Source organism: Drosophila kikkawai, chromosome X (genome assembly GCF_030179895.1).
Source record: "Drosophila kikkawai strain 14028-0561.14 chromosome X, DkikHiC1v2, whole genome shotgun sequence".
Classification (NCBI taxonomy): Eukaryota; Metazoa; Arthropoda; class Insecta; order Diptera; family Drosophilidae; genus Drosophila; species Drosophila kikkawai.
The window spans coordinates 28056444-28081762 of NC_091733.1; the positions used below are offsets into that span (position 1 = coordinate 28056444).

General features: G+C 34.4%; 1 protein-coding gene across 5 annotated transcripts in view; it reads left to right on the forward strand.

The window, feature by feature from the left end:
* Positions 1-25319, forward strand: part of Ten-a (tenascin accessory) — a 176664-nt gene that overhangs the window by 12513 nt on the left and 138832 nt on the right. For 2 of the 5 annotated variants that reach the window (XM_070287772.1, XM_017168681.3), the window contains exon 1: positions 4153-4447. The exons of the other annotated variants lie outside the window; for them this stretch is intronic. The gene's annotated coding sequence lies outside the window, so the exon portion shown is untranslated. Of the gene's footprint in view, positions 1-4152; positions 4448-25319 lie in introns of those variants that run through there. 5 annotated transcript variants of the gene reach the window in all.

Genomic DNA, 25319 nt, shown 5'->3' on the forward strand with positions numbered 1-25319 from the left:
GTTGTTTTTTTTTTTCCAACTTTATTATATTTCGTTTTTATTTTTTATATATTTTTTATTCAATTAAGTCTGCGGTTTCTCCCAGTGCATAGTTGGGAGATACAACAGCTCTGTGGGATACTCGCCTGAGTTTGCTTATCCACTTCATTAAAGGAGCTGAGTTGCTCGCCGAGACGAGCCGAGTTGAGTTGAAAAGGTGACTTGACGACGGCGGGATCGGGGGTTGATGATGTGATATGGGATATATATATATACAGATAAAGATGGAATGCTCAAAAGCAGTAGGAGTTGACCGCAAAGACGTCCCACTGTGAGTTGGGTTCTCTGTGGCTCTTCAGACTTTAGACCTTCGTCAGCTCATCGCGGCTTACTTCTTTATTAATTATGCAGTTTTTTGTTGTTGTTTTTTTTTCGCTTGTCTTGGCTTAGTCCGCGATTTGGGCTCCCTTCTCTTTACCATAATTTCGCGTAATTATATTCAATTGTTTAATTGCCGACTGATTTGGCTTAATTGAATTTTTCTCTGCATGTCACAACAAAGTTGAAAGTTCAGCGGCAATTAGCTTGGGTAGCCAAAAACGGAAATCATTGACATTTGTTGGGGGTAGAGGCTAAAAAAATTATGGTTTTTAGGGGATTTAAAGGGAGTTAAATAGTATGATTTATAGAATAATTTTTAAGGAATTTTTTTTTAAATATAAATAAAACCAAAAAAACATGTTTTTGGTTAAAAAATGTTGTTAAAATGATTAAGAATTAATTTTAAAATATCAGAAAAAATTTCTCCAAAATTTTCTAATATTTTCATTGAAAGATTTTTAAATCTTGTGAGATTTTTATTAAAAGAAATTTGATGAATGGCTGAAAGTTTCCCATTATTTCTATTTATTTTGTATTTTTTGTTTGGTTGGTTGGTGGACTATCCCTGGTTTACAAGATATATATATTTATTCATATCGGCCAACCGAAACGGATCAGCTTACCAATAACAAATGGCCAACTATCAACTATAATAAAGGCAACAACAATGTGGGCCCACGCAACAAACAAACGCAACAAATACGAAATGGGAAAATTTCAAAAATATGTTGTCGTCTTTCCTCAAGTGGTGGCGCTCAAAAAAAAAAAAAAAAAAATTAAAGAAAATGGGAAAACAAGAGAGAAGGGGAAGGGGAAGTAAGATCCCATCACTCATGTGAAATTCATAAATTCACGCCGCCAACGCTGCAATTAATCTAAGGCCTTTGACACTGAAAGAAATAAGGAAATACTATTGAAATAAAACTAGTAATTAATAAAAATAAAAATATATAAATAAAATAAGTATTACGAATATTTGTTTAACTAAAAATAATAAAATAATTAAAATTAAAAAAGAATTGAAAATAAAAAATAAATAAATAAATAAAATTAAAAGAGAATTAAAACAAAAAAAAAAATTAATAATAAATAAATAAGAATGATACAATTTAAATTATTTGAAATTTAAATCAAAAAATAATTGTTTTTCCTACACTAAAATAAAATAAAATTTATCTGAGACTTTTTCATTAATTACTTATTACTGATTTCAATTTTAAAACACTTTTTTTTCATATATTTTTTTTATTTCATATTCTTTTATGAATTATTTGTAATCGCAGTTTACAAATAATAACTTCCATTTATTTTTGACTTGAATTTCTTTCCGTGTAAGATCTCCTTTCCTTTCTCCCCCTCTCATTCTCTTACGGCACACCATCGCATCATGCTGTCCTTGTCTTATCGCGCCTGCGCGACAGCTGTTAACAGCGACGCCGACTGCGCAGCCGCCGCCTGCTGAGTTCGTTGATTGACCTTATTATTCTTGTTGTTGTTGTTGCTGCTTTTGTCATCTGCTAAGTGCGTGCGCGAAAGAGAAAGAGAAATGCGGCCAAATGTCGTAACTGTTAACGCCTTCTTGGCTCTCTTTTGTTTTTTGTTTTTGTTTCTTACGGTGTCACATTACAAGGGAAAGGGAGGGAAGTAAAGCGCTACGATCGTCCAGTATTCTAGAAATTGTTTTGTCTTTGTATTTTGCATAAGAAAATCCCATAAAAAATGCATAACAAAATAAACTCACACGAGGCTTAAAAATATGTAAATGTGAAGACTCCAACTTTATGGCAAATCCCGAAATTAATCGCTTAAAAATGCAAAACCCAGGCAACAAGTGTTCTCCGAAAATTAGCCAAGTTAGCCACCGTATAAGAGTGTGGCTCTTAGCTATAAACAGACTGTTATACTAGCAGTATACTACGGTAATACCAAAAAGGATATGTCAAAGAGTGGGAATGAAATGTAAACAAGAGCGGCTCTTGAAAATAGAGCAAGAGAGCGAAATATTACAAGAGAGTAGGATTAGGAGTATTGAGTTGGGCTAAGAGTAAGAGTAAAGTAAATAGTTACATAAAACTAATAACATAAATTACTTTATAAAATATAAACAAAAAACACAAATATTAAAATGTTAAATATATAGAAAAAATCGAGCAAAAAATTAAATAAATAAAATAAAATCTACTACAATAAATATAAGAATAAATCCTCATTCTATATAAATATTTAAAAATAAATCTTCCAGTCCCCTTTTAAACTAATCTAGAAATATACAAATTTATTTATTTGTATTAAATTCCTAAATTACTTAAATAATTAACAAGTCAAAGCTATAACAGCTGTTGATCATTTAAATAAAAATAAACATAAAATAACAAAAAATCGTATAAAGGCGATGCTGGAAAAATGTCAGCAAACAACAACAGAAACCTGTGGCGGCTAACAGACTGTTGGCCAAATCCTGTTTATAACAGTGTGACCCGTTGGCTCTCTCTCTCTTTCTCTCCTTTGGCTTTGTTTCTTCTTTTTTTTTTTTGTTTTTTTTGGTGCAAAAACAGGTTTTATGGAGAGAGCAGGACAACAGAGCGAAGTTAACAGACAGCACAGCATCTCTGCCTTACAGCTCTCTGCCACTGTAACAATAAATAAATAAATTAAATGTTTATTACATTTTACTGCTATTATTTCGTTTTTTTTTGTATACCCTCGCGTATTATAACTTTAGTCAGAAATTTTGCAGTAAGAAGACATTTCCGATCATATTCAACTAGCCATGTCCGCTAAAAATAAAAAATTTAATAAAAAAATTATATTTTTATATTTTATTAAATATTTCCATTTGTTTATCTAATAACAACTACTTCAGAAAGGCTTTTTAAATTGAAATAAATGTGTTTTTGGCGTTATATATATATATTTTTTTTTTATTTAAAATTGGTAAATTTAATTATATTTGTAAACAAAATATATAACAAAAAATTATTTTCTTTAATCAATTTTAAACTCTAGCTCTTTAAAATTAAGTTAGTAAACAGTCGAAATATTATCATTTAAATTATTCAATCAATTACTTCTTAGTATTTACTACAATTGGGCAACATTTTATTAACTTTAAGCATTAAATATAAATAAATAAATAATATTTTCAAGTCCTGTGAGCTTCTGTTAGCTAGCAGTAAACCGTAATAGCAGCCAGCAGCCGGCTTTAACAGCGCCCTTTAACAGCTCGCGGGAGAGAGAGACTGCGAGAGAGCGAAACGCCGGTGCGCTGCTAAAGAGCGCAGCGGTGGTTGGCGGCAGCAGAAGAGAGCGAAGCCTATAAGTACGAGCCGCAAACTTTATTTTTTTTCAAAATTTTCTTCATTTTCCAACGCGACGTCACGGCTCCGCCGCGGATAACGGAAAAGTCGTAACGAAGTGCGACTTCGAATTTCCACACGACGCGCGACTACGACGAGCGTGTGTCTGTGTGTGAGTGTCTCCTTTCGCGCCGTCTCGCTTGCACTCGCAACCGCGTCTCCTGTCCTCCTGCCCAGCGTTTGTGCGTGTGTGTTTATATGTTTATAGCGCGCGCCCGCCCGCCTTAGCGTGTGTGTGTGCATCGTTTTTTTCTTCCTTTTTGTATTATTTCCTTCAGCATTTGTTGTTGTTTTCGCATCTTTTTTTGCTTCAACAAAAAAATCCTTTTTGGTTTAAATATAATGCTTTCCTGATTTTTCCCTCTTCCACGGTTTGTTTTCGCATAATTCATTCGTACATGTATTTGTTATAAATTCCTTTTTTGTGTCGCAATTTTTTTCAAGTGCTCAAAGTGCCAGAGAAATAGAGAGAAAGAGAAAAACGTAACGAAATGCAAAACGTAATAAAAACGGTAAAAGCCAAATAAATACCAAAACAAATACAAAAAGAAACGGATTACAACTGTTTTTTTGTTTTTCTTGGATTAATGTAAAAGAAAAACTAACGAATTTTTGGATAAAAAATAAGCATCAATAACAACAACGGCAGCAGCAGCATCAGGAAGCAGCAGAAACAACAACAATTGCAACACTTGCAATTTTTCCAAAGGAGGAAGCAACAACAACAAAATGTAGGTCACAAAAACAAAAAGAATTCAAAGAAAAAGAGCAGTAAGAGATAGTAACAAAGTAAAAACATAGAAAAACAACAACAACTTGGTGAAAAATGCGTTACGCTTTACATTTTGCTTAAAAATAAAGCAAATTGTGGTTAAAAACTAATAAAATCAGTAAGAAAATCTTTTTAAAACGAAGGGAAAATAATATTTACAAACCTTTTAACTCTAAAAAAAATAGGCAAACATACTTTATATTTTTAATTGAAGAAATATTTGAATTAATTGATTAAAGAAAATAACTGACAAGCAAAAGAACCGACTTAAAAAAATAATAAATAAACCGAAAAAGGGTGTATTTAAATGTTAAACAAAAAAACAAAGGAAGCTTGGAAAGGGAAATATAAGAAAAAAATATTTTTTTAAAGCAGGAATTTATTAGTTAAATATTTAAATAAAGCAAATTAAATATATAAAATGATTTGTTCTTATAACTACATTTATTACAATTGAATAAGTTTAAGCTTGAAAAAGTTATTAATTAGGATTTACTTTAAAGCTTGAACTTGGTTTTATGAACATGTAAACACTTAACTTAAATAAACAATACAATTAACTCCATAAAAAAATATAAACAAACCAAAACACTACCTACCGCTCAAGTGTAACTAAAAACACTCATAATAATAAATAACAATGTTTTAGCTAAACATTTAAACAATAACTCAACCTTAAATAAATATTTGCAGTGGCATTAATAAATTCAAGCGTCAACTTCAAACGGTTTTTGGACATATTTTCTGTGTGTGTGTGTGTGTGCCATAATTTGTTTCGGGGAAATACCCAAAAACATTAGCCAAAATGCCAAACATAGTTAATAATTTATTTTCATTAGTTTTTAGTGTGTGTGCTCTGGGTGTTTAGTGTTTTTTTTTCCGCCGCTTTACAATTTCATTTAATTTTCTGTTGTTTTTTTTTTTTGCACATTTGTTTAATGAACAAACGCAAATGGTTATTGCTCCGTCGTCGTCGTCGTCTTCGTTGTCTTCTATGACTCTGCTACCGCCATGTGTTGTCAAAATGTATCTTTTTCTGTATCTTCTCTTTGGGAGCGCCCATAAATCAATGCCGACGGCAATCAACGGGCCAGCTCCGCAGGCGGATGGATTTATAGGCATATATACACGGGCATATAACCAAGAATAATTCTTTTCCCCTTTCTTGGTTCTTTGGATTTTTATTTCAATTTTATTTCTTTTTATTTTTTCGAGTCTGCAAAACTCCCGGGACAATGTGAAGTGATTCGTGGCGATTCGCAATTAAGCAAATTGTTAAAAGAGTCCGAAAAACGTTCGATTCAATCAGTCTCCGGGGATTTTTTGTCTGTGAAATTAATGCTTAATTGAAGGGGAAACTTTATGAAGTTCATAAATTGTGCAATTGAAGAAAATGTGTATTTTTAAAAATCTGAGAGAAATATTACTAAAAAGAAAAATAAATACAGAAATGTTTTAAAATTGATTTAAAACAATACTTGTATTTGTTTTTCTTGTTTATCTGAAATTTTCTAGACTGAAACAACAGCAAGTATTGGCATTATCCATTAGCTATGTGGAATCTTTACCACACATTTTGAAAGATTTCTTCATTATTTTCTTGTGTAAAATGCATTTTCGGCTTTTGAAATGTTTATTTTAAGAAAAGATATTTCAATCACCAAGTCATAGTTTATTTAAGAAATTTGTAAAACAAAGTAGGGTTTCTTCAAGTATCTTGAAAATAATGTATCTATTAGTTTACATCATATTTATGAATATATTCAAGTTGAAAAGTGAAATATTTTTGATATTTCCATAAATTTCCAAAAGAAATACCTGGCCTCAAAAAAATCTCCCAATTTGAAATATCAATTTCAATCAAGATCTCAGGTTTCGCGGGTGAAAGAATACACTTCGATATGAAACGATTCTCTCTGATCCATAGAAATTCCAGCAGCTGTTTTTCTTGGGCGCTGTTGCCGCTTTTCTGGGGCAATAAAAGCGGCTTAAAACCTGCTCGAAAAGTGCAGAAAAATCAAAGGGACGCGCAATGTTGACTGACGGACACGGGGACTGTGTTCCCTTCGTTCTCCTCTCAGGTATCTTTACCTGCTTTTCGTTGGCGTTTGTATTTCGCACAGCTGTTGTCAGTTTAACGCCACGAAAAAAAAAAAATCGGTATAGAAATGTATCTCATGGATGCAGTAAACTCGAGACGAGAGATTCGAGTATCTTTGCAAACAGGTAACTCACGGATTAAGAGAGCTAAGGGAGATGGCAATTGTTACTGTAATATATTGTAAAATTTACATAAAACAATAATGTATCTCGAGATACATTCCTTAAAACTCCCTTTTCAAAATTATAAATTGTTTCCGAGTGCCACCGCATCTCTTATATATATATATTTATATATCTTTATCTGTCACTGGCAACAGTAATCCGCTCAAGTGCGCAAATTAGTGCAACAAAAATGTCAAAAGTTCTCAACTGACAGTCCGCGTGATGAGTGTATGTATGGCTCTTGTGTATCCGCGAGCTGCACTTGCAAATTGCTGTAGTTATAGATACAAAAGCCGAAATAGCAGCAGGATTTTGGCCAACTGAAGAGGGGTCTGAGAGCGGCAACAGCGGCGGCGGCGGCAGCGGCAGCAGCCACTTGAGATGATTTATGATGCCAGTCAGCCTCACAAGTGCAGACAGCAAAAATAACAATCCAAAAAGGTTTTGCCATTGATAGCAGGCAGCCCAGAGGCTGAAGCTGAGGCTGAGGCTGAGCAGCCTCTCCAGAAACTCAGAGGCGATCCGGGAACCCAGAAACTCTGGGACCATGATGATGCACAAAACAAAAACCGAGGAGGAAACATGAAGAAAAACATAGAGAAGTAGGGGCGTGGAGTGGCGGGTATAAAATAGAGGTTTTTGCTATGGTTTTTTTTTTGTTTTTCTGTTGCCAAAAGGTGTGAAGCACACACACACCGGGCAAAACCTTGAATTTGAAAATTTTCAAAAACAAAATGAAAAATATGCCTGTAAAAATATTTATAAAAAATATTCAGTGAAAGAAAAGCAAAGATGATAAAAAACAGGTTACTGAAAAATTCATTTATTTATATATAAAGAAGAATAGTATCTTTAAGATAAAAAAGTTACAAGATATTAGATATATCTTGGTATAAAATAATATCTACTTGTGTAACTACCTCTTCTTTAATTTTTTTTTAAGCCAAACTTATTCAAATAAATACTTTTGGGTTTGGTATTAAACCCTTTTAGAATAATTCTCAGTGCCTTTTGTATAAGTAAATCAAAAACAAAGCTGCCGAGAAGGAGCTTGGCAACAATGACGCTGCTAAAAAAAAAATAAAAACCAGATGAGATGTGAGGGCTGGCCAAGAAGGAGCAGCGATGGATTGGATGCGAGTTTCTAGATGGAGATGGAGATGGTTCCAGGTTGCTAGATGGGGAATCTCTCTGGTCCGAGCAAGCGAGAGCGTTTGGTCATTACCGTCATGCCTTGTCATAGACAACATCGTTTATTTTCCAAACACTCGACCAAAAGAAACCCATCCTCTAAACTCTGCTCCTAACCGTTTTCACACCTCTCGGACCGCCTTACCTGGGCAAGAAAAGGAACACGGGAAAATATAAGGAAAATACTTGACTGATTTTGCGTTCTTTTTCTTGTTGATTTTGCATTTACACACATACACATACACACACAGCTAGATTTATTTTCCATAATTATTGAAAATTTATGCAGCAAGTTGCCAATGAGACAAACAAACCATAAATAACCACAAATCGCTTCCAAATGAATTGGAGCATGTGGAAAGAAAGAAATGACGAGTGATAAAGGGTGCTGCTTCTGGTGGTGCACCACAATCGTAAATTTGTAAATCGTAAATCTCTCCTCTATCTATCTTTCTCTTCAGAGGAAGACAATCCAAATTGCTTTAGCTTTTTACCAATTAAACAAATTCTAAAAACGGAATTGAAATCATATCAAAATGTAATCAAATCGAACTAATAATAATATCAACTCGAGCTGTGAAGTGCAATTGAAAGTTTTTCCCCAAAATTGAAATTCGATAAGAACCTGTTGAGGAAAAGGAGTAGGGGGGGAAGCTGGAAAAAGCAGGAATGAGCAGGAAAAAAGCAGGAATGAGCAGGGAAGAGCAGCAGATCCGACCAAGGAGTTTCAGAGAGGAGCAAAAGGAATATCAGGAGGTCTACCAGGAGTTGGAGCTAATTTGCCAGGCGGCGGGCGTGTTTAGCATTTAAGCATCTCTACAGCTCTCGGGGGTTAAGTCATTGGGGGAAAAGCCAGCGGGAAAAGTGCCACTCCAGAAGTCAAGTGGCTGTGGCTGTGCCACACGCGTGTGCCAGGCAGCAGAGGCATCCTCTACACTCACCACTCCCTCTCAAGACGTTTTGCGGACTAAAAATCGCAGAAACGAAAAGTAAGCAATAAAAATAAACCAACACGAGACGAAACGAAATGCAGGCAGCATAATTAAATTTCAACATTCAGCGCTGCGCTCAGCATCCTGTCGCGAAAATCTAGAGCAACAACAACAGTGCTCAAATAATTAAATATAAATGCAGATATATATACCTTCTATATATATAAATATGTATCTGCAAGGACAGTAAGAATACCCTCGGTTGTCCTTGTACCGATTTAAAGCGTTCGCTTTTCGCCTGACAGGAAAATGCTTTTCGCCGCACTGGAAAAACTCATTAAATGACAGCAATGCACTGCATTTTTCCTCCGGAAAAAGTTTGCCAGAGCTGCCGGCTAGCTGCCTGGGTTTGCCAAACTTTGCGCTAATGCCAGTTCTTAGTTGGGCCGCTCGACAAATTCCCTGTCCGCTCTGTTTTTCTTTTAAAACCGTGCCAACTAATTGGATGGCAAAGCAGGCTTAATTCAATTCCATTTTCCAATAGTTAAAGCGACAGCAAACAGCTAAGAGCTAAAAGCTAACAGCTAACAGCTAACAGCCTCATGTTGCCAAAGTTGCCACTCTTTTTGATAGTTGTGCAACACTGTTTAGTAAAAAAATTTGGAAAATATAATTTTAGACCCTATTTTAAGTAAAAAAAATACGAGATATCATCACTTTTTGATAAGGTTCTCTATCTTTGCACCCTTCCTTAACACTTATTCTGTCAAGGAATTACAAAAACGTGGTTGTGCAACACTGGTTTAGCCAAGAATTTAAGAAAATGTATGTTTTTTTTTTTCCAAATAAATAATAATAGATTATCAGAGCCAGAGATATAGTTTATAGTTCTAAAAAACTGGTTTAGTCACGGTTTAGTCGCTGAAAACAGTGTTGAAAAGTGGTAAATGTCGAATTTTTTGACATTAAATAGTGTTCTAAATATTAAAATTACATAAGAATCTTTATTAAAAATCATTTAAGCCTAAACTAAATTATTTAACTTTTTTCCTAGTTAAAAATACAAAAAAGTAACCCTGAAAAAACCATTTCCATGTCAATTATAAATCACCAGAGAAGAAAAAAAAAAATATATAGAAACGAGAAATCCAACAAAACGTTGCAATTATTTTCGTTAAACTTTTTCGAGGAAATAATTCTCGCGCGCCTTAAATCATTTTCATTTGGTGGCTTGTGTTTTATGGCCCGTTGGTTTATTGTTTCTTAAAATGTATAAAAATAAATGAGCTAAATTGTTGCTGCTCCTTTGGCTGAAGTGATTTGCCTGCTGCCCTAAAATGGCAAAAAAAAAAGAAGCCAAGAAGCTGAAACAAAAGATGCTTGGGCAAATTTTTCACATTTTATGGGCAATGTTTTTTTTTTCTTTCCTGAGCGTGACTTTGGTTTTGATCATTTTTATTTTCCAACGCACACACACACACGCGTGTTTGTTTATATAGCATATATATTTAGAGGATATATATACACGCATTGCATATTTATGGCTGAAAATATATTATGCGTATAATTGTTGTTGCGCCTCGTCGCCAAGTTTTTTGTTTCCCTTTTGCACCTTGGCGTCGTCGTTTTGTTGAATCAATTACAGGCAGTTGCCCCAAGAAGAGAAAAAAGAACAGTAGAAAAAAAAGGAAAGAAAAGCTCTGTAGGAAAAGTGTAAGAAGCAAAGGAAAATAGAACGCAGACAGGCTGGCAAAAATGGCAAATTATGGCACCCCAGAGATGCGCGATAAAAGCCCATTTACTTAAACTGAATATTTATTATTCCTGTCGCTGCCACCTACAACTCTCCTTCTCGGCTCCTGACTTTTTCGCCCATTTCACATTTCCCATTTCCCATTTTCCTTGCAAAACGCTTGACTTTTCTTTTCCCTAAAAAAAAACTTTGGGGTGTCATAAAGTTGGGCCTCCGCGCCAAAGTTTGATTGAATTGTGTGGAGGGGCTGCGACTTAGATGAGGAAAATGTAAAGGAAGCTAGGTTTTAAAACCTTTTAAAATCAATCTATAAAAGGGAAAAAGCCTAAAAATTATATAGTTTTGTATATTTTAAGGTTTAAAGAGTTTATAAAATTTTTTTTTTAAATAATAAAAATATTAAAATGTATTTTTAAGACTCGAAAAAATATTAATTACTTAGTAAAAGCCAAAGAAAAATTATTGATTCATGAAAATTACTCACTGAAACCCTAAATATAAAAAATATAAATTATAAAGAAATATAAATTATAAAAAATATCTATATTATAAAAAATATATAAATTATTAATAATATATAAATTATAAAAAATATATAAATTATAAAAAATATATAAATTATAAAGAAATACAAATTATAAAAAAATATAAATATAAAAATCCTTTTAAATTTTTATAACTAAAAAAAAACTGTCTTAGTTTCATGTAGATTTTATATTTAAAATAAACAAACAATTAATTCATGAAAAATATTATTTTTAAGAAAATCCTTTCATGAGCTCATTTCATACCAAACCTTTTGTTCAGAATATCCTTTTGCCCAGATTTCAGACCGATTTCGGGTTATTATCTCGCCCGCAGCCCAGGACACTTGATACCCAGAATGAAATTCGAGTGCAGAAATTGGGAAATTCAAGAAACTCGAGCAAAAAAGCCAACGCACAAAAGCCAAATAAATATAAAGAAATTAATGAAGTAAATGATAGGGCAAAAAATATATATATATACATCAGGGTGGTAGCTGAAACCAAAGTGTTTCATAATTTTCGAATTCTAAGCGCCGCCACCGTCGCCATCGAAAATTCCGATAAGGCAGCCCAAGAAGCTCCAAGACCAAGTAAAGAAAAAGAAGAAAAAAAAAATTAAATAATTTATGTTTTATGTGGCACAGGAAGCGCTGCCTTCTGGGGGTTGTTCCGAAATAAAATAAAATAGACAAGACCCAGGAACAGGAACAGAACAGAGGAGAGCAGAGCAGAGCGGAGTGGAGTGGAGCACTCAAGTGATTTAGGAAGTGTTTGTCTGCGTTACGCTTGGTTAGTTGATAAAAATCAGTCGACGCTTTTGTATTCTTTTGGCGTTGGTGCCCCCTCCTTCTACCCCCTCTTACCCCCGTGGTTCCCTATATTCCCTGCCTGCTTATTTTTGGAGGCGTGTTTTGGAGTGGAGAGAAACACAGGGCCTTTGAGTCTGAGTCTGAGTCATGGTCTTGGTCCCCCTTAATTGCATCGACTAAATTGCATTTTAAGCTCTCTGCGTTTTTGTTAATTTCTGCGCCATTCGGTATGATTTATAAGGACACGCCCAGAAAAAAAAAAAACAAAGAATTGGAAATAAAAATCTTCAATTCCTTTTCAAGGTAAACCTGGTATCCGTGAGATCTGTTTAAGATTTTATCTCCAGGTTGCATTGTGGCACAAAAATTTCTGTTTTTAAACTTAAATTACAGTTTTTAACTTAAGCGATTTTTAAAACAAGTTTAAAAGATAGATATTTTAAAATTTAAGCTTAAAAAAAATATTTAAGTATAATTTAAGGTTCCTTTTTGATGGTTTTTCTATTTTATTTTTAGAATTTTGATGAAATTTTAAGGAAACAAAATATTTAACAGCTTGAAATTAAATTTAAAGTAAAAAAAAGAATTGTTTTATGTAAAATATGATAATTTTTTAATTTTTAACGACAATCTAAAGCTAAAAAATATTTGTTTTTATTAAAAAAAATGTTATTTGCTTTTAAAAACTTAAAGAAACTGTTTAATTAATTTTAAAATATTTCTAAAGCACACAGAAAAAAATCTTGGCCTCTTTAAGGTCTAGTCTAAGGCCAAAAAAATATATTTTTAATCAAAGAAAAATCTTTAAACTTATAAAAACATAAAAATACGTGAAAAATCTTGGCAAAATATTCCCAAAAAAACACACAAAATAACACTCCCCTTTTTAAAGTTGCTCCCCCAAAAAGGTGTATCTGTGGGATGTGAAGATCTTTAAATTGTATCTGTAATCTGGTAGTTGTCGTTCGTTCTCGTTCTGGTTCTGCTTCTGGTCTCTCCTTGGCTCGTAGATTGCATTATTGCGTGCCAAATATGAATCAAAAGAACGGAGAACCGAATGTATCCATGAGATACACTCTCTGGACATCCACTTCCTGTGCGGTTTTCGGTGGAGCACAGTTTAAAGTGCCATTAACCCACAATTGCACAAAAGCAAAAAAAAAAAAAAAAAAAGATACACAATCCAAGTATCTATTGCTCTTTTTTCTTTCGGTTTTCCCTCCTTTCGGGTCAGTTAATTGCAAGTTTTACTTTGCCTGCGTGTCAAAATATCATTTTGTGTGTTAGATACATTTACGGTTCAAGAGAGCTGCTCTGTTGCTTTGGTTTTTATTGAGTTCTTTTTTGGTTTTTTTCTAGTCTTTTTGTGGGCTGGCCATTAATTGTGGTGGCCTGTCATTTTGCGGTACGAATCTGTGGCTAAATACTGTGTGTACACCTCTACCTGAGGCCCAGAGATGATGCACAGATACAGATACAACCGATACGGATGGGCTGTGACAACATTTCAATAGTTTTTGTTTGGCTTTGCGCCTTCGGGGGTTGTTTCATTGGGTTGGCATCGCGACCAGCTGCCGCTGCTGCTGCCGCTGCTGGATGCGGCACAGGATATGCCACACAGGACACCTTTGTCGCGATAAATTTGAAATAATTTGATGCGTCTTGTTTTATTTGACAGGCAACAAATTCGTGGCCCAAGGGTTTTTCGAATCATCCCGCCGTCCTATACGGTCCGGTTTGGTTCGGAAAATGTAAACAAGTCGCGCCGGGCCTGGCAATTAAAAGGACTTTTCGAGTCCTGGCTGGGGTATATTGTATTGTGACACAATATATACCATTTAAAATGAATTTGGTATTTAAATAATCATTTGTTTAGGTAACTATTCATATAAACTACATATTTTCGATATAAAATTATTACTTCTTTACAAAATATTCATTTTTCCAGGACATTTATTAGTCGTGACACTTTAGGGTGCCTTCTTCCTGTGTTCCTTTTGTGTTGCCCATATAGGGAAATTCAATTTGTAGATTAAAATGTACTCCCTTGTTGTGTTTGCTTTGTTTTCCCCGTAATAGCCACGTGGGGGTTTTCCTCTACTTTTCCTCTCTCTCTCTCTCTATTTTTCCTGGGGGCATATGGGGTTTGTGTGTGTGTGTGGTTCCGTTTCCAATCGAGGGCTTGTGTGGTGGTTCCTTCTTATTCTCTATCTTGTTCCGTGCTGCGAACAATTTTCAATTAAAAACTAAACGAATTCGTAATATATATCGAGGCGCGAGGGTTGAATTAAGGAATAAGCCGAGTATTAAATAGGAAAATAGGGGGTGGGTGGTTTTGGTTTTCCCCCCCAGAGGGCAGATTGATTAAAATTGATTGAGCGTCGTCTATGCAAATCAAGCGGAGGGATTATGTCGAAAATGGCTATCAAATATAAGAGTAAACAAAAGGAAAATAATGAACAAAAATCCACGGGACTGAGTAAACAAAAATATTGATAAAAGATGCAAAAGTAAACAATGATTTTGAATAATTAAAGATGCGATAAAAGCATTAAATGATTAAAAATTAAAAGAAAATTATAGAGTTTTGTAGAATTAATTATTAAAATCTTAAAAAAACCAGGAAATTATTCTAGGCCATTAATTAATTAATTAATAATTAATTAATAAATTATTAAAATTTTACAAATATTAATAAAGAGAAAAAAACAAAAAATAATCTTATTTATAAAATTAAAAAAAATATATATAGAAATGCACAATTTTTTTTTGTAATATTTAAAAAAGCAAAACCCTTGTAAATTAATTTTTTCTTAATTAATTAATTATAAAAACTCACCAAATACTTATAGAAACAATTTTTAAAATCCACAATTCTTTAAATTAAATATATTTAACACAAATAAATCAATTTCTGGTCAAACAGACACATTCAAATGCCTTTTTAAACCCATAAAAAAACCCATCTTGCAAAACCCTTTGCGATTTGAACTTTTATATTGCCCTAAGGCTTAACTTTTGAATCGCTGCCTCCACTTTTCTCGCTTAATATTTGCATTATAAGCACTTTAAACCATTTAAACTTGCAACAAACCCCGCTTATTTTTATCTACAAAAAAAAAAGGAAAAATAAATACACCAAAACGCACTACAAGAATAAGAAGTAAAGGGGTTGGCAGAAAAAAAAATGCAATTTCCGCACAGACGCACACATTTTCCGGCCAGCAAATATATATATACTTTAAGGATATATATATATATTTATATAGGAAGAGATAGAGGAAGTGCGCGAATGGGAAAACTCAATTTCCAAACTAAATTCAACTAAAAAAAAAATAAAATAAAATAAAATAAAATCCAAATAAATAAAAAGGAAAAACCTCGTGTGCAGAAATTGTGAAAATTGTATTTGGCAAACGCATTAAACTTTCATTTTTCTGTCAGGCCAAGGATAACACAGCCAAATAAGGCGCCGCAAATGCAAAAATAAAAAAAAAAAAGGAAAATAGGAAAATATATATTAAAAAAATCAGGGAAAATAGAGGAAATGCACTATGTGTGTGTGTGGGGAGAAGATATTTGAAAATCAAAGCGAAAGTTCTCGGCTTTTGTCTGTCCGCAGGATTCAGGATCCTTCCAAGGCAAACTTTGCTTAGCTCTATCTCTTTTTTCCCTCTCTATTTTCGTCTCTCTCTCTCCCTGTCGCTCTGTCGCTGCGCCGAAAAACTTTTGTCATGAATTGAGGCTGGGGAAATGTGCGAGAAAAACACATCAAAGCAATCAAAAAGTGACGCCAGAGCAATTGAAAACTTTTCGCATGAAAACAAAAAAAAAAAAAAAAAATCCAGCCAAAAAACAATGAGAAAAAAGTCGCTGAAATTACTAAAAAAAAAAGGAGGAGACGTGGAAAAGGAAGGAATAGAAAATGCAACGCATCAATGCATTTTCCCGACGGTTGGAAATCAAAAGCTAAAGAGTCAAACCATATACCCCCCCCCCCCCTCCTTTTACCCCCCAGTTAATGGCTTTGTTTGCCATGGCCATCAGCCAAAAAAATAAAAAAAAATTAAGGAAGGGAAAATAAAATAGCCAGAAACTGCAACACCCATCATTTGTTTCACTCAAATAATGAGGTTTCCTTAAAAAAAAAAAATGTATTTATTATGTACAGTGATCTTTGTTTATAAACAATTTATAGGAAAAACTGTAACTGAAAAATGGGGAATATTAAGTAGAAAATAAAGCTTAACTAAGGTTTTAAAGACAAAAAATTAAAATTCTCCAATTTAAAAGATTTTTGTAATTGAAATATAATAATAATATTAATTAATATTTAAATTAAAAATAACAATTTATACCTGGAATATATCAACCTATAAAATCTAATAAACCTTTACTAAAAACTCCGGCTTAGGGACCTCAAAAATACCCTTTCCCCCATTTATAAGCATAAAAGATATTCCTCTAAATAATGTATATACATATTCTCTATATATATATATATTTGCTGGCAAGCTAGCTTAATGTTCCTATTTTGCCCAACTTGTGCTCTCAACTTAAATAATTTGCGCATAAAATATAATTTAATGCCGTTCCCCCTTCCCCTTTCCCCTTCCATCAACTTGCTTGTTTGCTTGCCAGAAATTCCAACCAGAGGCGGCGGCTATTAGAGAGAGGGTAAAGAGGGGATAACGGGGGCAAATAGGGGCCTTTATGGCACCCATAGCTTAGGCGAGAACGAGGTCAAATGCAATGCAGACGCGTGCCAATGCGAGAGAGTCTCAATTTGGCAGCAGCAGCCAACTGTAGCGGCTATATAGCATATATATATTTATATATGTATATATATATGTATATAAAGTATTGCTGCCACCCAAAAAACCCCCCCTGGAAAATACCCACCCACATCCACACCCCATCTCATTCCCGTTTCCTGACAGGGCGATGCATTTGCCTGGCGATGAGATTTACCCGCTACACACAATATTTCATAAAGCCGGGGAAAACTTTCGAGGTTTCAAGCTTTTCCAGCAGCAGCAGCAGCAGCAGCAGCTTCTAGCAGCAGGAAAATGCTAGCGGCAGGAAAATGCCTTGGCTGCAATAAATGCAGCACAGCTCCCAGATATGTGTGTGAGCAAGCGAGCAAAGTGGAATTTTCAAGGCAAGAGGCAACATTTTTCCTTTCCTGTATTGATCTGCGAGTCCATATTAAGCCAAGGGTAAAAGTGTGTAAGAAAATTAATCTGAAAATAAAGTAAAAAATAAATTACAAAGAAAAATGTACTAGCTTTTTAGCAGTATATAAAATAATTGCATATTTATGTATCTATAAATACCATAGAAAATAGTAAAAACTTGCCCACTGATTTAGTTTTAAGGGTACTTTCGCCCTTATAACGAGAGAAAAGAGATTACTTTCATAACTTCCGCATGCTGTGGAATGTTTTGTTTTGTTGTGGTTTTTTTGACGTCGGTAATAGAGTCATTTCCACTTCATAACCCCTATTACAATCGCCAATAGAGGCCCCCTACTGAAGTCTAGACTCTAGACTACACTTGAAAAAAGTACTAAAAAAAATTAAAATAATATTTCAACTATAAAATAATGTGATATATATAAAATCATATATTAAAACAAATAAATATAAATGAATAGAGATGAATTGAGATTAGAGATAAATAGAGATGAATTGAGAGAGATAAATAGAGATGAATTAGAAGATAAATATAAATGAATAGAGATGAATAGAAATTAATAGAGATGAATATAGATGAATTTAGATGAATATAGATGGAATATATATGAATATAAATAGTTTTAATTGAATATAGATAAAAATACATAGATTCATATAGGATATACAGATATATATAGGAAATATAGATGAATATTAATGAATCCAGATGAATTCAGATGAATTCAGATGAATTCAGATGATAAATACAAGTAAAATTCCAAAAATTCTACGGCTATTTCTGTTAATATATCAAAACAAAAAATATTTTTCTGTCTGTATCTTCTTGATCAGATTGGTGCTCTAATTTAGATCCCCATATATATATATATACATATATGTTATATTTGTATCTATTGCACCGAGAGCCTGGGTTCAGTGCTTTGTTGTCCCCGTATTTAAATAGCAAATGATTAGCTTCAATTGGCTTCAATTGCGTATGGACTTAATGCCCAAATTGATACGTATTCCAAGCCGAATATAAGAAAAGATATAAGAAATCTCCAGGCAAAGCTTTCTTCTTTCTCCTCATTGCTCGCTTTGTTTGTTTGAAGATAAAGCCCAAGTCTACCCAAGTCTCCTTCCCAAGTCTGTCTGTCTGACTGTCTCATTTTCTATCTGAATCGCTTTTGATGGGATAAGTAGTTGGACGCTGATGGAGACGGAGACGGGGGTCCACATCACGCACATTCATTTGAAGTAGCTTCACTTTCAGCACTTTTTAAGAGAGTCTCTGCTGAGCCGATTGAAGTGTCTGGCAAGTTAAATCATTTGGAAATTTGAGGGTTTTCTTTCTTGACTTGGTTTTTGGGACCTCTTCTCTCTAGTAGTTTGGCTTTGGCTTTGGCTTATTCCGAATTTAAATTGAACAGATACAAAAGTTTCTCCGCCTCAACGGAACTTATATATATATATATATAATTTCGTAACTCCCTTGGAGTTATTGGGTGAGCAAATATTTGCTTCATTATTGGGCAATTTTCCATAATGACTTTGGGAGTTTGTCAAGTATTCTTTTTCTTGTCTTTCTCTTTTCTCTGTGACTTGTTTCAAGTTTTAAATCGATTTAAATTTATAAATCTCTCTTGTAAGCTCTCAAAATAATAACTTGATAACTTGAAATAACTTGAATGCTCATTAAATTAACTAAATATTTGTGGTATTGCAGAGATTATTTACATAATTTATGATTTCACTTCCCCCCGAAATTCTTTTGGCTAAATATGTTTAATGATTTGTTTCAATTTAAGCATCGGAAATGCAACAGAGCATGCCCGTGACCTTTGGCTGTGGATAGAGAGAGAGAGAGATGTGTGTGGGTTGTGGGATGTGGGCGCATCCAGCAGATACAAAATGCTGTTGAGATACGGATACAAATGCCGGGGCTGCAAATGAAAAGTTAAACGTTGCGTGCTGCGCCTGTTTATCTTACGGATGCGCCCTGGGATGCATCACTCACTCAACTCGAGCATAGCATTTAACTCATTCGTATAAAAGATACAAAAACCGCGAATGTGCACCACTACGGCTGACTCTGTCGCTGTCGCAGTCGCTGTCTCTGTATCTGCCGCCGTATCTGCTGCATCTGTATATCTGCATCTGTGAGATACACAGTGCTTGAACAAACAAATGGGAGAAGCCTCCGCCGCAGCTACTTCTGATTCTGATTCTGATTCTGTTGCCGAACCAACTTCTGCTCATTCATGGCGTTGCACTCGATTAAAAATGTTTCGTGTGTGTTGTTGCACCCTTGCACCACCGCTCTCCCCCCTCACTTCCCACCGAACTACGCCGTTTTCCTCAGTTTTCCATAGCCCCGCCTCCCTTCACTCCCTTTGGGTTTTTCCTCCCCGCCCGCCCCCGTTTTTGTTGTCGCTTTTGTTGCAGGAAGTGCTCATCTTCATTTACTTTGTTGTCGCTGCCGTCTCTTGACGTTTTTCGGTTTTGCGGATGACACTGTGTGTTCGGTTTGTGTTCTGTTTGGTGAAGTTCTGGGATGTACTCCAAAAAAAAATTGGCTACAAAATAATATATAATTTAAATTAATAATATTTTATTATATTTATTAGCAACAAAAATTAAGTACAAAATATTTTATAATTTAAATCTAGATTTAAAAGTATAAATTAGCATTTTGTTATTATTTATACAGGTTTTTGTCGTTCGAAACCCTATAAGCCATTCAAAATGCTTATGATTCTCAAGTTGTTTTAGCTTATTTACCATTTGTTTTTCTTGTTAATTTCTTAACTTTAAAATTAATGTTAAATGTCTGCAAATGCATATATTTTTCTTGTTGTGTACAGATTCGTTTTGAGATTATTGCCAATTTACAAGCCGCCTGTCTCGCTTGCACACTACCACTACACCCGTCTCGCTCTCACTTTAGGCACACTCTGCTAATTAAATATCTATGAATGGCGGTCTTAGCATACTCCTCGTGTGTCGTGTATCTGCAGCTCCGGCTATATGTACATATCTGCATCTGTATCTCTCTCTTGCTCTGATGCTGTGTGTGTGTGTGTCTCGTTTGTATTTTAATTTAGCATCTTTGAAATTGCCACAGGAAATTGCTTTAATTTCCATTGAGTGTTTCTTGTTGCCGAAAAACCGAATTGCCTCTGTTTTCCGTCTGTTTCTCTTTCTGCGGTTAAGAGCAAGATTATCCAAACCGCACACACACATACACACATTGAACTTTTGCGTGAAACTTTCCTCCCACTTAGATATATATATATATCTTAAATGCTTTTCATTAATTTATATCGCGAAAACCCACAACAAACAGCCCGCAAAACACACAGAGGCACTTGAGAGAGAGAGAAAAGAAGGATAACTGGATTTTTGCGTGCAGTTTCCGGTGAAGACATCAATCAATGCGATTAGACAATCCCCGCTAATAGGGAAGAGGGTTAGTGGTGAAAGTGAAACTAGAACGCGACGCATTAAAAACCAATGGCCAATTCTAGGTTCTATGGTTTTTTCCCCCCTCGCGAAAGAGGGAGGAGCACACACACACACCCACTCGAGAAATCAAAGAAGAACCAAAACACTTGAGCTCATTTCCCAGGCGCTGCTTTTCCCTTTGATCTTTCTTAAGAAAACCGAAAGAAGCCCCTCAAGGAAAAACCAAAAGGGAGGAGTGGGTTTTTTGGGAGGTCCAAATAAAACACATCGATTGATTGGTCAGCTTTTTTTGTAAAGGCGAGTGTGTAGATGACTGGGCGGAGCAATTGAAGTGCGAAACCCGAAAGAAAGGCAGCCAAATGGAGCGAAAATGCAAAGGCAAACCCAAAACCAAATGCCAAAAAGTTTTCACTGATTTTTCTTAGGGTTTATGCGGCAAAGTTTGGTCTAGGAAAATTATTTATTAACTTTTATAAAAGGAAATATAAGAAATATAAGAAAAAAGTAATTTTAAAGGGTTATTTATGCTTTATTAGTACAAGAATTAATTTAGTTTAAAAAAACTTCATATTGAGACAATTAATAAATATTTAAAAAAATCTCTCTCTCTTTCTCTCCCTCTTTCACACTTTGCCTGTAATGTACAAGCAATGACAAACGAAAGAGTTATTTCATTGAGTTTTTTTTTTGTGCTATACTTTCTTTTCTAAAAAGTTTTTCCAAGGTTTAACTTCCTTAGGGGTTTTTACCTCACCCACGCATAAACTGCTTCATTTTTGGTCATTTTTCTTATTTTTATTTAATTTCTTTGGCAAAAGATACAACAAAAGCAGCTCCAGATACAAGTGTACGCTGGCACAGATACATTTTTATGGGCGAAGCGTGAATTGCTCCCCAGGGAATTGGCGTTCCATTGGATACACTTCGATTTGGTAGATTTGACAATGCGCAAAGTGTGTCTGCTGTGTGTGTGTGTATCTGTATTTGTATCTGTATCTACAGTTTGCAGATGCCAGGCATTTCATTTCATTTGAATTTAGTAGCCTTAGAGTCGGCTGACTAATGATGAAAGTGTGACCCAACTTTTGGGGCCATTTGCAGGATGCCATCGCCATCGTCGTCGTTTTCGTTGTCGTTGTCGTCTTCTTCTGGGCAGCAGCGCAATTTATTACAAATAATATATCATTCCATACCATTTCGTTGGGATTTTTTTGTATTTGATATTTTGTATTTTGGGGTTTTCGCTCTCGCCTTCTCCAAAAAACTTTGAGTTCGTTTTCAGTTTGGCATATTTGTCAGTGTGGCATTACTAATTGGTGATTACGAGCGGAAGTCGACAAAATATTTGATGCTCCTATTTCTATTTTCTCCTTCTCTCTCTCTGACTCGTAAAAAAAAAAAAAATAAATAGGCAGGAGGACGGAAATTCAAGTGGCTAAATTTAAAATCGAATGCACGAACGATGCCTCTGCTGGGTTAAGCTGTGTATATAGTATATATATCTCCTGTATATCTGTAGCTGGTGCTGCTTTTCATCAATGGACTTGGAATATCTGGCCATGTGCCAATTATTGTTGCAAGTCGTCGTCTCTCCACCAAGTTGTCAAGAAGTTGTGAGTTCTTTGGGCCAACTGCTGCTGCTCATTTGCATGTGTGTAAGAAAAATGTTCATTCATTGCAAAAACACAAGCCAAAATGAATAGCAAAAAGAGGGGAAAATTAACTTGAGTTGGGGGGAAAAAGAAAGTGTTTGTGGGGTGTGGGGTAAAAAAAAAAAATAGGGGCATTGCCCGCCTAATTACAGGCAGCAAACGAAGATGCCAATCAACACTTTGGGATGCACCTGCTGCTCTACCCTGAAAAGTAGCCAATATTTAGCAGATGTTTCTGGGATAGAGTCTTTACTTTAAGGCGGAAATTAATATCCTAATAAATTTAGTTTTAATATCCAGTTTCAGTTTAATATATTTTTAATAAATTTTAACTTGAAATTAATTAAAAATCTATAAAACTGAAATTTAGTATTAAAATTTAATTTATTTTATATTTTTTATAGATTTATAATTAATTTTAAATAAAATAAAAATAAATTTCAAGTTAAAATTTATGAAAAACCTATAAAACTGAAATTTAGTATTAAAATTTAATTTTTGTTTTTTTTTTTTATAGATTTATAATTATATCGATTTAAAAATAAAAACTAAGGCTTTTTAGGACTTTTTTTGTATGTGAAATCCCTGAAAACTTAAATTACCCTTTACAAATAATTATGTTTCCAATACCTTAAGCTATTTAGTTTCTTTCAATACAATTTTTCCAGCATTTTCCTTGTAGATGTTTTATTTACACATTTTATGGACTGCATTTTCCCACTCGCATTTCAACCAAAGTCGTCCCTCCTCCTCCTCCATCTCTCTCTCTGTTTTTGTTGGCTTTTAATAGTCGCCAAGGAGAAAGAAAAAAGGAAACTAAAACTAAAACTGAAACTGAGACTGCAAATGGGAATGGGCATGGAAATGCTCTGTTGTTGGCCTGTGTCTGTGATAATTATTATGGCGCTCTTGACGCCTTTATTGAGTGTAAAACGTTTCGCAGGCGGTTGCCGTCGATGGATATATGCAGATGTAGATACAGATACACATTTTAGAGTCTGTGCTTTAACCCTCTCTCTCTCTCTCTCTCTCTCATTTCGTATGCAAAACGATCGGCGGCGATAAGCCGATCAAGATTGAAATCTTTAAGCCAGTTACAAGGTTTTTTTTTTTTGGGTAATATCTACCTTTATAGCTCGTCTTCTTAACGATCCATGTGTGTGGCCTCTTTTAGTTTTTTTGCTGTTGTTATTGTTGTTGTCTCGGACTTAAAGTTTGGCTTGTTAAAATGCAACATCGTTGCCGGTTTACTGAAGCGAAACTTTTCCTTAGATTTAACCCCCATCAGAGAGAGGGAGACACCCCAGACATCGACATCGACCATCATCCATTCCAATTTCTGTGACCGCTGAAGCGACAAATAAATGTTATAGTCTTTTTTAAACTAAATTGTAAAGTTGCACGGGAGAAAAATTGTATTATTTTAATTTTTAAAAATATTTAAAAATAGTTATAGTTATTTAAAAATATTTAAAAAGTTTAAAAATACCTAAAAGTTAAGGTTTTCTTTAAAATAATGAATATTATTATGAATTTTTAGACTTTTTGACTTGGAAATGTATTTTTATTAAAAATATAATATTAAATTGATAAAAAAAAAATTACTTAAAAATAGCAATATATTTTTTCCACTTAAAATATAATTTGTAACTCTTAAAAATTGCTTAAAATAAATTTATTTTCATTGAATTCTCTACCCTTTAAAAATTTACATTTAATATTTTTTTTCTCAGTGTATTCAGCCTGTGTGGGTGGGTCCAAAAATTAAGAGGAAGGGGTGGGAGCTCACTAGAGTAGACAAGAAGTGTAGAAAAAAAAGGGTTTGGGTTTGAGTTTTGGGATGATCATCATCATGCCCTTTTGGGTGTCTCCGTTTCGTTCGTGTGGGCAGATTGCCGGATCCCCAGATGGATCATGGATTCCGGATCCCAACTCTTTTCTTAACAAGCTGTCAGTCAGTCAGTCAGTCAGTCGAAGTCTCAGCCCCTTTGACGTGATGTTTCAGCAAGAAAATGGGAGAAGAGCAGGCCAGAGGAGAAGTTGGACTCCGACTTGGAGTGTCAGTCGAAGAGGAAGTGGAAATTAGCTCGAAATAGATGGGAATCATTGATAGATGCGATGAGTTACACAATCAACCAGCCAAGTGTTGGGGAATATGTATTTCAAGAGGTACAAATGGTGGGAATGGAAGTTGTAGAAGAAACTCTTGGCTCAATTAGAGCCCCTTTAAAATAGGCTTTAACTACAATCAATGTCTTAAAGTAATTTAATATTATAATTAAATCATATATTTTTCTTAATTTTAAATAATATTTAAATATTTTCCTTAATTTTAAATATTATTTAAATATTTTAAAGGCAAAAATTATCATATTTATTATAATAAAGCCACTTATCTTCTGATTGACTCTGCCTTTGGGCTGTTTTTGGTTTTCCAGTTTTTGGTTTCGGTTTAAAGTTTAAGGATTTTTGGTTTTGTGGTCTCCATTATCAGCTCATGACTGCATGTAGATTTTCCGCCCGGGAAAACTTTTGCTGCTTAGCACACACACAAACACACAGACAAAGGGAGTGTGCTGTGCCCTACAAATGTATAGAACTCGTCAGATGTCGAGAAGTTTTTCTTGGCCATGTCAGAAGCCAGGTTTTTCAGCCCTCACTGATAAGTTATCACAACCCAAAACCCACCCTAATTTTCTTTTCTTCTGCCTTCCCTCTCTCTTTCTCTCTCTCTCTCTCTCTGAAACTCAATGAGATTAAAATCTTTGAAGACATTTTATAAACATGAAAAATGTGCGTCAACTAAACTAAAAATAACAAGAGCCCCCGTAACGTTAATTGAACTGAAAGACAAAGGGAAGCCGACAAAGTTTTTAAAGCAACAAAAAACGGGGCAGGGAAGGACGACGACTGAAGGAGAAGATTCTTATTCTTTTCCAAAAAAGGCGGGCAAATTCCCGGTGCCAGGGGTGGGTTAATAATAAAGGTTAGTGCCCTGCTTCCATTCTTCTGAGGAAAATGTTAATATTTATTGAAAGCATAAAATAGAAGCGCGACACA